Raw genomic sequence first — 13,404 nt, forward strand, 5'->3', positions numbered from 1 at the left:
CAGTGATGCAGCATTCACACGGCCAGTAGCTGTATATTGCGGACCTGCTATGGTCATGGGCTTCAGTGCGATTCTCCCTACTCTTATGTGAGCTCTGGAGCTAAATACAAACATAGTGGGAAGTAAGGGAAAGTACATCACACCGCACCATAGTGCGGACAGATTTCACAGAAAGGAGACACAATCGGCTTCTTAGTGAAATGCATCTTGCTGTGCAACTGAAACAGAATAATATGGCTGGAAGAGACATTAGGGAAGCCCAAATAAGTTCCTTCACAGTTATTATTGTACAAAGAAGCACAGACATTATGCAAACGTTTCGGCCAAAGATGGCCGCTGAGTTTTGGCAGACACTTCAACGAAATCAGAATGGCAGCTAGAACATCCATCTAAGGTTAATTTCACACTAGCGTTTTTTTGATTCTGGCAAGCAGTTCCGGCAATAGAACTGCCTGCCTGATCCAGCAAGCCTTGAACAAACGGAAAACTATTTTTTTCCCGGATCCGGTGAAATCAAAGATCAAAAGCCCGGCGCAGACCATATCAGGCGATGCTGCAATTTCCGTAACACTTGGTACCGGATCCAGCATTAATACATCTCTATGGAAATTAATGCCGGATCCGGGAATTGCGGTATTGTTCCGGGATTTTGGACGGAAAAAAATACCCTACAAGGGACGGCACGGAAGACATCATGATGCATACTGAACGGATTCCTTTCCATTGAGAATGCATTAAGACCAAACATTTTTTTTCCCAGTATTGAGACCCTTTACTGGATTTCAATACCAGAAAAGAATAACACTAGTGTGAAAGTACCCTTAGATGTTTCATGGCTGAACTTCTGGAAATGAGATATGGCATCCAAAAACAAACTCTGCTCTATACACCCTCACAGTCTGTATTTGGTCCAGGTGACTAAAATCCTTGAAAAGGTAGCCGATCAGCAAGTAGGGATGAGCGAATCGACTTCGGGTGAAACATCCGAAGTCGATTCGCATAAAACTTTGTTCCAATACTGTACGGCGCAGGAGCTCCGTACAGTATTAGAATGTATTGGCTCCGATGTGCCGAAGTTATTGCATCGTGAAATAACTTGGAACCGAACCAGAGTTCAGGAAATGGTTTTACTGTACAAATTAATTTATGAAGTTATTACACGAAGTCTCACGAGACTTCGCGAAGCAATAACTTCGGCTCATCGGAGCCAAAACATTCTAATACTGTACGGAGCTCCTGCTCCGTACATTATTGGAACAAATTTTTATGTGAATCAACTTTGGATGTTTTATCCGAAGTAGATTCGCTCATCCCTACCAATCAGAAAAAAGGACCCCCAGAATAGTTTGTCTTAAACCATAGAAAGAAAAGCCTGTCCTAAGATTTCAAGGGCAAAAAAAAAAAAAAATTATTGTGTGACCGTTGCTCCTAGACGCTCATTTGTAGGGATGAGCGAACCCGAACTGTATAGTTCGGGTTCGTACCGAATTTTGGGGTGTCCGTGACACGGACCCGAACATTTTCGTAAAAGTCCGGGTTCGGGTTCGGTGTTCGGCGCTTTCTTGGCGCTTTTTGAAAGGCTGCAAAGCAGCCAATCAACAAGCGTCATACTACTTGCCCCAAGAGGCCATCACAGCCTTGCCTACTATTGGCATGGCTGTGATTGGCCAGTGCAGCATGTGACCCAGCCTCTATATAAGCTTGGGTCACGTAGCGCTCCACGTCACTCTGCTGATACAAGCGTAGGGAGAGGTTGCTGCTGCGACGTTAGGCAGATTAACTCCTCCAAAAGACCTAATTCAGTGATCGATCTCCAGCTGTGGATCATTGAAGTGCTATTATTGACTTGCTCACTTTTTTTAGGCTGCCCAGAGCGTATTTATATAACTTTTTTCTGGGGTGATCTGCGGCCATTTTGTGGCTTGTGGTGCGCCAGCACAAGCTATCACCAAGTGCATTTAACCATCAATAGTGTGGTTATTTTTTGGCCATATACTACATTAGGTGCAGGCTGAGCCTGTGTCACCCAAGTGCATTTAACCATCAATAGTGTGGTTATTTTTTGGCCATATACTACATCAGGGGCAAGTTGAGCCTGTCACCCAGCGCCTAAAAAATAGGCCTGACATTTCTATTCCTCCAAATCAGTACAGTTTTAGCTGGTCAAGTTATATTTAGTGACCGTAAAAGCAGTTTTTGTTCTGGGTTGAAAAACTATTCCCAAATTTGCCATTCTCAAAATTAGTAATTTCTGCTATATCAGGCCTACTTTAAATCTATCCCAAAAAGGATATCTTAGATTCAAGGTGCTGATAGTGTCATTCTGAAAAACTTAACACACACGCTACAGTGCAGATACAAGTCTAATTCTGTGATTAAAGGTATATCTGTCACACAGCGCGTAAAAAATAGGCCTCACATTTATATTCAACCAAATCTATCATTACTTGTGTGCCTGTATTAGTGTAATACGGTACCTAAATAGATAGCCAGACAGTGTTAGGTGTCTGTAAAAAAAAGGCCTGAATTTTAATTCAATACATTGGCCCGAATAATATTTTTCTTATTGTGGTGAACGGTAACAATGAGGAAAACAACTAGTAAGGGACGCGGACGTGGACATGGTCGTGGTGGTGTTAGTGGACCCTCTGGTGCTGGGAGAGGACGTGGCCGTTCTGCCACAGCCACACGTCCTAGTGTACCAACTACCTCAGGTCCCAGTAGCCGCCAGAATTTACAGGGATATTTGGTGGGGCCCAATGCCGTTCTAAGGATGGTAAGGCCTGAGCAGGTACAGGCATTAGTCAATTGGGTGGCCGACAGTGCATCCAGCACGTTCACATTATCTCCCACCCAGTCTTCTGCAGAAAGCGCACAGATGGCGCATGAAAACCAAGCCCATCAGTCTGTCACATCACCCCCATGCATATCAGGGAAACTGTCTGAGCCTCAAGTTATGCAGCAGTCTCTTATGCTGTTTGAAGACTCTGCTGCCAGGGTTTCCCAAGAGCATCCACCTAGCCCTTCCCCAGGGGTGGAAGAGATAGAATGCACTAACGCACAACCACTTATGTTTCCTGATGATGAGGACATGGGAATACCACCTCAGCACGTCTCTGATGATGACGAAACACAGGTGCCAACTGCTGCGTCTTTCTGCAGTGTGCAGACTGAACAGGAGGTCAGGGATCAAGACTGGGTGGAAGACGATGCAGGGGACGATGAGGTCCTAGACCCCACATGGAATGAAGGTCGTGCCACTGACTTTCACAGTTCGGAGGAAGAGGCAGTGGTGAGACCGAGCCAACAGCGTAGCAAAAGACAAAGAGGGAGCAGTGGGCAAAATCAGAACACCCGCCGCCAAGAGACTCCGCCTGCTACTGACCGCCGCCATCTGGGACCGAGCACCCCAAAGGCAGCTTCAAGGAGTTCCCTGGCATGGCACTTCTTTAAACAATGTGCTGACGACAAGACCCGAGTGGTTTGCACGCTGTGCCATCAGAGCCTGAAGCGAGGCATTAACGTTCTGAACCTTAGCACAACCTGCATGACCAGGCACCTGCATGCAAAGCATGAACTGCAGTGGAGTAAACACCTTAAAAACAAGGAAGTCACTCAGGCTCCCCCTGCTACCTCTTCTGCTGCTGCCGCCTCTTCCTCCGCCTCTGGAGGAACGTTGGCACCTGCCGCCCAGCAAACATGGGATGTACCACCAACACCACCACCTGTGTCACCAAGCATCTCAACCATGTCACACGGCAGCGTTCAGCTCTCCATCTCACAAACATTTGAGAGAAAGCGTAAATTCCCACCTAGCCACCCTCGATCCCTGGCCCTGAATGCCAGCATTTCTAAACTACTGGCCTATGAAATGCTGTCATTTAGGCTGGTGGACACAGACAGCTTCAAACAGCTCATGTCGCTTGCTGTCCCACAGTATGTTGTTCCCAGCCAGCACTACTTCTCCAAGAGAGCCGTGCCTTCCCTGCACAACCAAGTGTCCGATAAAATCAAGTGTGCACTGCGCAACGCCATCTGTGGCAAGGTCCACCTAACCACAGATACGTGGACCAGTAAGAACAGCCAGGGACGCTATATCTCCCTAACTGCACACTGGGTAAATGTAGTGGCGGCTGGGCCCCAGGCGGAGAGCTGTTTGGCGCACGTCCTTCCGCCGCTAAGGATCGCAGGGCAACATTCTTTGCCTCCTGTCTCCTCCTCCTACTCAGCTTCCTCCTCCTCTTCTTCCACCTGCTCATCCAGTCAGTCACACACCTTCACCACCAACTTCAGCACAGCCCGAGGTAAACGTCAGCAGGCCGTTCTGAAACTCATATGTTTGGGGGACAGGCCCCACACCGCACAGGAGTTGTGGCGGGGTATAGAACAACAGACCGACGAGTGGTTGCTGCCGGTAAGCCTCAAGCCCGGCCTGGTGGTGTGCGATAATGGGCGAAATCTCGTTGCAGCTCTGGGACTAGCCGGTTTGACGCACATCCCTTGCCTGGCGCATGTGCTGAATTTGGTGGTGCAGAAGTTCATTCGCAACTACCCCGACATGTCAGAGCTGCTGCATAAAGTGCGGGCCGTCTGTTCGCGCTTTCGGCGTTCACACCCTGCTGCTGCACGCCTGTCTGCGCTACAGCGTAACTTCGGCCTTCCCGCTCACCGCCTCATATGCGATGTGCCCACCAGGTGGAACTCCACCTTGCACATGCTGGACAGATTGTGCGAGCAGCAGCACGCACGGGTCAGTCGCACTGCGGAACAGCACCACTTCACCACCAATGACTGGGCCTCCATGCGAGACCTGTGTGCGCTGTTTCGAGTACTTCACCAACATGGCCAGTGGCGATGACGCCGTTATCAGCGTTACAATACCACTTCTATGTCTCCTTGAGAAAACACTTAGGGTGATGATGGAAGAGGAGGAAGAGGGGTCATTTTTAGCACTTTCAGGCCAGTCTCTTCGAAGTGACTCAGATGGAGGTTTTTTGCAACACCAGAGGCCAGGTACAAATGTGGCCAGACAGGGCCCACTACTGGAGGACGAGGATGAGGTGGATGAGGATGAAGCAGGTTCACAGCGGGCTGGCACCCAACGCAGCTCGGGCCCATCACTGGTGCGTGGCTGGGGGGGGAACACAGGACGATGACGATACACCTCCCACATTGGACAGCTTGTCCTTACCTCTGGGCAGCCTGGCACACATGAGCGACTACATGCTGCAGTGCCTGCGCAACGACAGCAGAGTTGCCCACATTTTAACGTGTGCGGACTACTGGGTTGCCACCCTGCTGGATCCCCGGTACAAAGACAATGTGCCCACCTTACTTCCTACACTGGAGCGTGATAGGAAGATGCGCGAGTACAAGCGCACGTTGGTAGACGCGCTACTGAGAGCATTCCCAAATGTCACAGGGGAACCAGTGGAAGGCGAAGGCAGAGGAGGAGCAAGAGGTCGCCAACGCAGCTGTGTCACGGCCAGCTCCTCTGAGGGCAGGGTTAGCATGGCAGAGATGTGGAAAAGTTTTGTTACCACGCCACAGCTAACTGCACCACCACCTGATACGGAACGTGTTAGCAGGAGGCAACATTTCACTAACATGGTGGAACAGTACCTGTGCACACCCCTCCACGTACTGACTGATGGTTCGGCCCCATTCAACTTCTGGGTCTCCAAATTGTCCACGTGGCCAGAGCTAGCCTTTTATGCCTTGGAGGTGCTGGCCTGCCCGGCGGCCAGCGTTTTGTCTGAACGTGTATTCAGCACGGCAGGGGGCGTCATTACAGACAAACGCAGCCGCCTGTCTACAGCCAATGTGGACAAGCTGACGTTCATAAAAATGAACCAGGCATGGATCCCACAGGACCTGTCCATCCCTTGTGCAGATTAGACATTAACTACCTCCCCTTAACAATATATTATTGTACTCCAGGGCACTTCCTCATTCAATACTATTTTTATTTTCATTTTACCATTATATTGCGGGGCAACCCAAAGTTGAATGAACCTCTCCTCTGTCTGGGTGCCGGGGCCTAAATGTGTGACAGTGGCCTGTTCGTGGTGGGTGACGTGAAGCCTGATTCTCTGCTATGACATGAAGCCAGATTCTCTGTTACGGGACCTCTCTCCTCTGCCTGGGTGTCGGGGCCTAAATATATGACAATGGACTGTTCCAGTGGTGGGTGACGTGAAGCCAGATTCTCTGCTATGGGACCTCTCTCCAATTGATATTGGTTTATTTTTATATATTTTATTTTAATTCATTTCCCTAGCCACATTTGTTTGCAGGGGATTTACCTACATGTTGCTGCCTTTTGCAGCCCTCTAGCTCTTTCCTGGGCTGTTTTACAGCCTTTTTAGTGCCGAAAAGTTCGGGTCCCCATTGACTTCAATGGGGTTGGGGTTGGGGTTCGGGACGAGGTTCGGGACGAAGTTCGGATCCCGAACCCGAACATTTCCGGGAAGTTCGGCCGAACTTCTCGAACCCGAACATCCAGGTGTTCGCTCAACTCTACTCATATGCTTATATTAAAACAATTTTTTTCTCAGCAACGCAGGCACATATGAACATGGGACCAACACAGATGCCTTCAGCTGCCAAGCGCACCATTACACCTAGAGGCTCTGCTCTCTCTGCAACTGCCATCACTTCTACACTTTAATTGACTTTAGTAGAAGTCAGGGCAAGGCATGATCCATTACACTTCCTGGTCCTAAGAGCAGAGCCTCTAGGTGTAATGGTAACGCCCCTGTTGCTCCTAGAGGCTAATTTGCATATATTGAAGCTTCATTTTTCTCAGCAATGTGGGCGCATATGAACATGGGACCAACACAGATGCCTTCAGCTGCCAAGCGCACATGCAACAGGTCAGCCAGTGTCATAGGTACAGAACTGCTGACAGATGCCGTTTAATACATTTGGGCAGTGAGTTGTGTATCTGGATTATGTGTACTGTGTTACGGTGTGTTGTGCTTTTTCACAAGTGTATAAAACATTTATCTAAATATCATCATTATAGTGGATTTGATTATATATACCTATAAGAGGCCATATTGCTATATGTATGTCATTTTAAGATGGCCGAGAGAGGGTCATGGGAAGGTCGCTGTTAGGGCTGTTTCACACGAGCGAGTCCATTGCGGGAATCGAAAATGCGGATGTGGACAGCACACTGTGTGCTGTCCGCATCTCTTCCGGCCCCATGGACAATGAATGGGTCTGCACCCATTCTACGGACGTATGAATGGACCCTTAGAGTGAGCTGTTCAAAAGGCCACGCCCCCTCCCACTCAGCCAACAGCTTGAAAAAATGAAGTTAAAAATCAACTTCTAGGTCCCACTAAGCCACGCCCATATCTGGTTAGGCCACGCCTCTTTATTTCTTAGTCAACAGGGATTTAAAAAATGAAGGTAAAAAATCAACTTATGTCCGCTGTAGAGGTGGGAGGGAGGGTGACTTTCTCCCTGCAGCTCACACTCAAGACAGTACATGCTGCTGTCTTAGGCTCCATTCACACGTCCGTGGTGTGTTGCGGATCCGCAACACACCCGCCCGGCACCCCTATAGAAATGCCTATTCTTGTCCGCAAGCTGCGGACAAGAATAGGACATGTTCTATCTTTTGCGGAGCTGTGGACCTGAAGATCGGGGCCGCGCTCCACAAATGCGGACAGTACACAGTGTGCTGTCCGCATCTATTCTGTCCCCATAGAAAATGAATGGGTCCGCACCCGTTCAAAAGTGCAGAACGGATGCGGACCCATGAATGGAGCCTTTGAGTGAGCTGTTCAAAAGGACACGCCCCCCCCCCCCCCCCCCCCCCGATCCAGTAAAGGCCACTGTTAAGGGGGAGGGCCCCTGTGGAGGTCACTGTCAAGGGGATGGTATGCTGTGAAAGTCACTGTTAAAGGAGAAGGCTGCTGTAAAGGTCAAAGTTAAGGGGGTGGGATGCTGTGGAGGTCCAATTTTAAGGGGCGGGGCACTGGGGGGGGGGGGGGGGGGTCAGTGTTAAAGGGTGGGGGCTGTGGAGGTCACTGTTTTGGGGGCGGAGTGCTGTAGATGTCACTGTTATAGTGGATAGTGTTGATATCTTTTAACGACACACACAAACATTAGATTAAATATACCCGAGCCAAGCCAGGTCAAGCTAGTGTACTTATATAACAGATTTTTGTGTGGTTGCACAGTTTGTGCATGCCAGGAGATGGTTTCCTTTAAATGCATTATTGTATACACTCACTCATCCATTCCGGCTCAAGGACCTTCCTGAGGGAGTGGTTAACCATCCTGACGCGGGCGGGCACGTGACAGGTCATCACGTGTCCGGCGCGTCATGGGGGCGGGGCTGTGCACGAGTTGCCTGATTGGCCATCGGGTGGCCACGCCCGCTCCCCTGTCTTCCGTTGTGGTGCGGGCGGGCACGTGATAGGCCATCATGTTTTCAGTACGTCACAGGCATGTGGTGATGCACGCGATCGCCTTACTGGCCGTTGGTTGGTTCCCGTATTGTTGTGCCGCACATAGGAGCGTTTTTCCCCCCCACGATTATGACATTGGATGCAGGTGAGTTGGGTACTTTAAAAGGAGCACACTTACAAGGCGAGCTGCACCCCCAGAGGAAGGCATCGCCGAAACGTGCGTCGGGGTATGTGGCTCTCCTGAGGTGGATATCCTATATACAATGGGTATGCATTTAGATTATGTATTATTGTGAGGTTAAAGTGTTGTGGTCGTTTACAGACTTGATATATACTATTTTAGTATTGGCCTCTAAATAATGTTTTATGTATACATATTTAGACTATTATGGCAACCTTGTTACTGTGCCATGAGCGACTGTCTGCGAATATGGAGATCTAAACTAGAATATAAATTATGGGAATTTCAATGGTGCCCAAACATCTGTGTTTTAATTGGTAGAAGTGTCAGAATTAATCCCTCTAGCTTTGATTTAGCTTCCAAAGGTCATGTGTATAGAATGTGAGATAGTCATACTTGGATATTTAACCCTTATAGAATGATACTAATAGCTTAGGTAATGGTGTAATGTTACTCATTTACCCCTAGGTGACACTAACAGCAAAAATCATTTTGGGTAATACAGTGACAACACAATCATTATCATGTGTACACGCCTAGCCGACAATGATTGGAAAACTCCAAGCTAGGAAGGTGTGTCTAACTGATAAGTGTGTGATCATAAACCACACACATGAGGGAGAGGAACAGAACGGAAACAAAAAGAAAAAAACGAGATTTTTGTATAACTTACCAGTAAAATCTCTTTCTCGCTCTTTCCTTGGGGGACACAGAAGACCTTGGGTATAGCTCATCTCCATAGGAGGCGTGACACTAAGTGAAGACTGTTAAGCCCCTCCTCCACAGCTATACCCTCAGCCTGGAGAGAGAGACTGCCAGTTGCGTGTCCAAGTAGTGAGAAAAGGCAAAGTCCAACAAGGAACCAACAAGCCAACTACCCAACGGGTAACAAAAAACTCGGAAACCGTGTAGAGAAAAACAATGAATGGGTGGGTGCTGTGTCCCCCAAGGAAAGAGCGAGAAAGAGATTTTACTGGTAAGTTATACAAAAATCTAGTTTTCTCGCCCAGTTTCCTTGGGGGACACAGAAGACCTTGGGACGTTCAAAAGCAGTCCAAAAGGGGAGGGACCACAGCTCCAAGGCGAAGCACCCGAAGGCATCAAGGAACCGCCACCTGCAGACCCAGGCGGGCCAAGGCAGCATCTGCCAAAGCCAGAGTATGCACCCTGTAGAACTCGGTAAGGCGTGCAAGGAAGACCTGTGGCCGCCTTGCCCAAATGCATGGCCGAAGCCCAATGCTTCCGGCCCAGGAGGCACCGATCGCTCTCGGTGACAGCAAGGCAGAATCCTGCCCTGGGTGCGGTAACCTCAGCAATAGCCAATCTGATAACGCGGAGGAAAAACACCCTGGAGTCCGTTAACCTCAAGCGCGGGCCTCCAGGAAACCCAAGAGACCGAACGTCGACAAGAGTCGGAGATCTCCAAGTAAAAACGGTCAGGCCCAAACAACGTCCAAATCGGTGACGTGTTGAAGCGAAAGGCAAACACCACCTTCAGAAGGAAGGAAGAAACGGGATGTAGAACAGCCCTGTCCTGGGAAAGACAGAAGGCTCGGACAAAAAAAGGGGGCCATTCAGGCACCCGTCAGAGACACGACTGATACGGAAACACAACCGTACAGGACAGCCGGGGTAGAGAGAACTTCTGTAACGGCTCCAAGGACAAGATTGGAGCGCCGAGAGCTCAGTATGTAGTTCCCAGGGCGGTACCGAAGGACAGTACAGAGGAACCAAAGAGCCACTTCGAGTAAGAAGGTCTTGACAGGCCCAGAGGGCCGGGGAACGCTGGAAGAGGAAGGACAGCGCCGACACTTGACACCTCAAGAAAGGAATCCCAGTCCCAGGCCGGACTGGGGAAAAAAAACAAAAAAAAAAACAGAACCATGGGGAGAGAAAAGTCAGAGTGGGGAATGCACAGCTTCCCACAGAACCCCAGACAAAAAAAACATAAATCTTACGACAGATCCTGGACGAAACACAGCCAGGATCGGACAGTAGCGAACCCGCTGGAGTCGCCTGGCAAGCGGGCGAAAAACCCAATGTGATCAGGCGCAGACCAGTAACACGGGCAGAAGGGTCGACAAAACTGGTCCCGTCGGCCCCCGAGCAACGTTGTCCCTATTCACCCGAGTGGGGGAGCAGAAGGACAGACGGAAAGGAACCAAAGGGTCCGCCCAGCATCCGCCAGATGCCAGGACAAGACAGGCTAAAGTCCATGCTGATGTAGCCATGTTCTACAGTCCCGGTGTGGGAGATCAAAGGACAATCTGGACCGAAAGGTAGTCCCCCCAAGTTACCGAGAAGGTAAGTCTACAGTAGGACCATTGACTTAGAATGGACCACGCAATCTGCTCTCAGTGGGAGGACAGAAACGCGGTAGACTCGGTAAATAGGCACAGCTAATACAGCCAGTGTGAACAAGGGAGACAGTACGAGGCCAAAAGGAACACCGGAACCATCCACATGAACAACCATGCTCTCCCCAGAAGGGGAGGACAGTGAAGGAACAGCCTCTGTACCGAGCGGGAGCCAAACAGACGGCGAGATAATGGTAGTCGAGACAGAGGCCGGCATAACACCCTCCAACCGAAAGGAGGAGTGGGCAACAGGGAAGTCATGGGACAGCTCAAAAGCAGAACCCTGCTACACTGTGAGATGCCCGGTTCACCGCCTCGCAGAAGGCGAATACCCTGAAGAACCCAAGGTGGAAGTCCTCCGGACCTGGGTAATCGAGCACCCAAGAGAATTTGGGTGACCTTCCCGAGAAAAGCGGCCCGCACCTGGTAGCAGATCAGACTGAAGCGTAGAGGCGCCAAGAGGAAGGACTCATACCACACTGCATCCGAAGGGGAGGAAATTGCAGCAGGCAAGGGAACCGCAGTCCTGCCAGAGCCAACGAAGAATGCGAGGGGCGCTGCAGACAACAGCACTCTCGACCATGTGACCACTAGCTCAGGGAAGTAATACCGCGGAAGGACGAATGGGCACGCATCTAGGAACCACGAACACTCCCTGGGATGAAGGGCCAACTAAATGAATGAGTACCACCCAGCTCTGTGCAGGAGAGAGCAAGTAGAGCCCGTCCGGGTTAGGTGGACAGAATGAACTCCTTAGAGACGAGTGCAAGGCTTGCGGCAAGCATCGTATCCCAAGAAAACAAAAGTATGCCGCAGGAAGCAGGTGAGGCATACTTACGAGCAGCCCTGTAAGCAGTGAGAAGGCCAACCCACCTACAGGAGGAGAAGGCATACACAGCCCAAACAACGCACAAGAACGTCCGCTCACTGCAAAAAGGTTACTTCAGCGAAAGAAGGGGGCTCGCCACAGAGTGCCACAGCATGTACGGAATTGCAAGGTGCAACCTGAAAGGGAGTTATGCACAAGCCTAGTATAGCATGCGATGGAACGCAAGCAGTCCGCCCCGAAAGGGGGAATTGTACCTGGCAAACTGCAGTCGGCAAGAGTGCAAAGGCCGGTCCCAAAAGGGAGTGATGCCTAGGGCCGTACCTACTTCAGAGAAGCAGGACATACCCTATAATTCAGCATGAACGCAGGAGGTCCACCTAGTGAAAGGGGAACATGCACAGGGTTATCCTAGCATTAAGCGAGTGTGCAATAATACACCCAACACTGAACTTAGCGAGAGTGCAAGTACTCTGCCAATGAAGGGGGACATGTACAAGTCCAGCACAGCCATACAAGGACAGTCGTGAATCTCATGAGCGTGCCAAAATCTGCCCATGGAATGAGGGGTGGTCACGCACAAGGCCAGCACCGTATCCAATGGGAGTGCAAGCGTTCCACCCATGTTAGAGGGCCATTCTCATGGCCAGCAATGTATCCGGTGAGAGTGTAGCATGCCGCCCAGAAAAAAGGGAGGGTAATGCACATGGCCAGCATCTCATCCAGGGAGAGTGCGAGCACCCCGCCATGTATGGGAGTCATACACATGGCCAGCAACGTACTGGTGAGAGACAAACACAGTCAGTGAGAATGTGTGTATGTCACCTGAGGAAGGAAGGAAGGCATGCCCTTGGCTGGCAGCGAATCCAGCGAGAGTGCGTACACCGCCCACGGAAGAGGGGTCATGCATATGGCCGACAACGGGTCCAGCGAGAGTGCAAGCACCCCGCCATGTATGGGATACATGCACATGGCCAGCAACGTACCTGCGAAAAAACAACCACAGACAGAGGGATGTATGTATGCTGCCTGAGGGAAGGAGGCATACCCAAGGCCGGCAGCGAATCCAATGAGAGTGCAGCATACCGCCTATGGAAGGGGGTCATGCCTATGGCCGGCAGCGAAACCAGTGAGAGTGCAGCATAGTAACATAGTACATAAGTACATCATAGCACATCAGTGAGAGTGCAGCATTCCGCCTATGGAAGGGGGTCGTGCACAAGCCAGTACCGTATCCGGTGAGAGTGCAGTATTCCGCCTAAAAAGGGGGGGTCATGCACATGATCGGCAACAGATCCAGTGAGAGTGTAGCGTTCCGCCTAGAGAAGGGGGTCACGCACATGGCCGGCAGTGAATCCAGTGAGAGTGCAGCGTTCCGCCTAGAGAAGGGGGTCACGCACATGGCCGGCAGTGAATCCAGTGAGAGTGCTGCGTTCCGCCCATGGAAGGGGGTCACGCACATGGCCGGCAGCAAATCCAGAGAGAGTGCAGCGTTCCTGCACATGGCCAGCACCGTATCCGGTGAAGGTGCAGTATTCCGCCTAAAAAGGGGGCCATGCACATGGCCAGCCGTCAGCCAGGGAGAGTGCAGTATCCTGCCTGGGGGGGGATGCA

The sequence above is a fragment of the Bufo bufo genome, chromosome 3 (genome assembly GCF_905171765.1).
Source record: "Bufo bufo chromosome 3, aBufBuf1.1, whole genome shotgun sequence".
In the NCBI taxonomy this organism is placed as follows: Eukaryota; Metazoa; Chordata; class Amphibia; order Anura; family Bufonidae; genus Bufo; species Bufo bufo.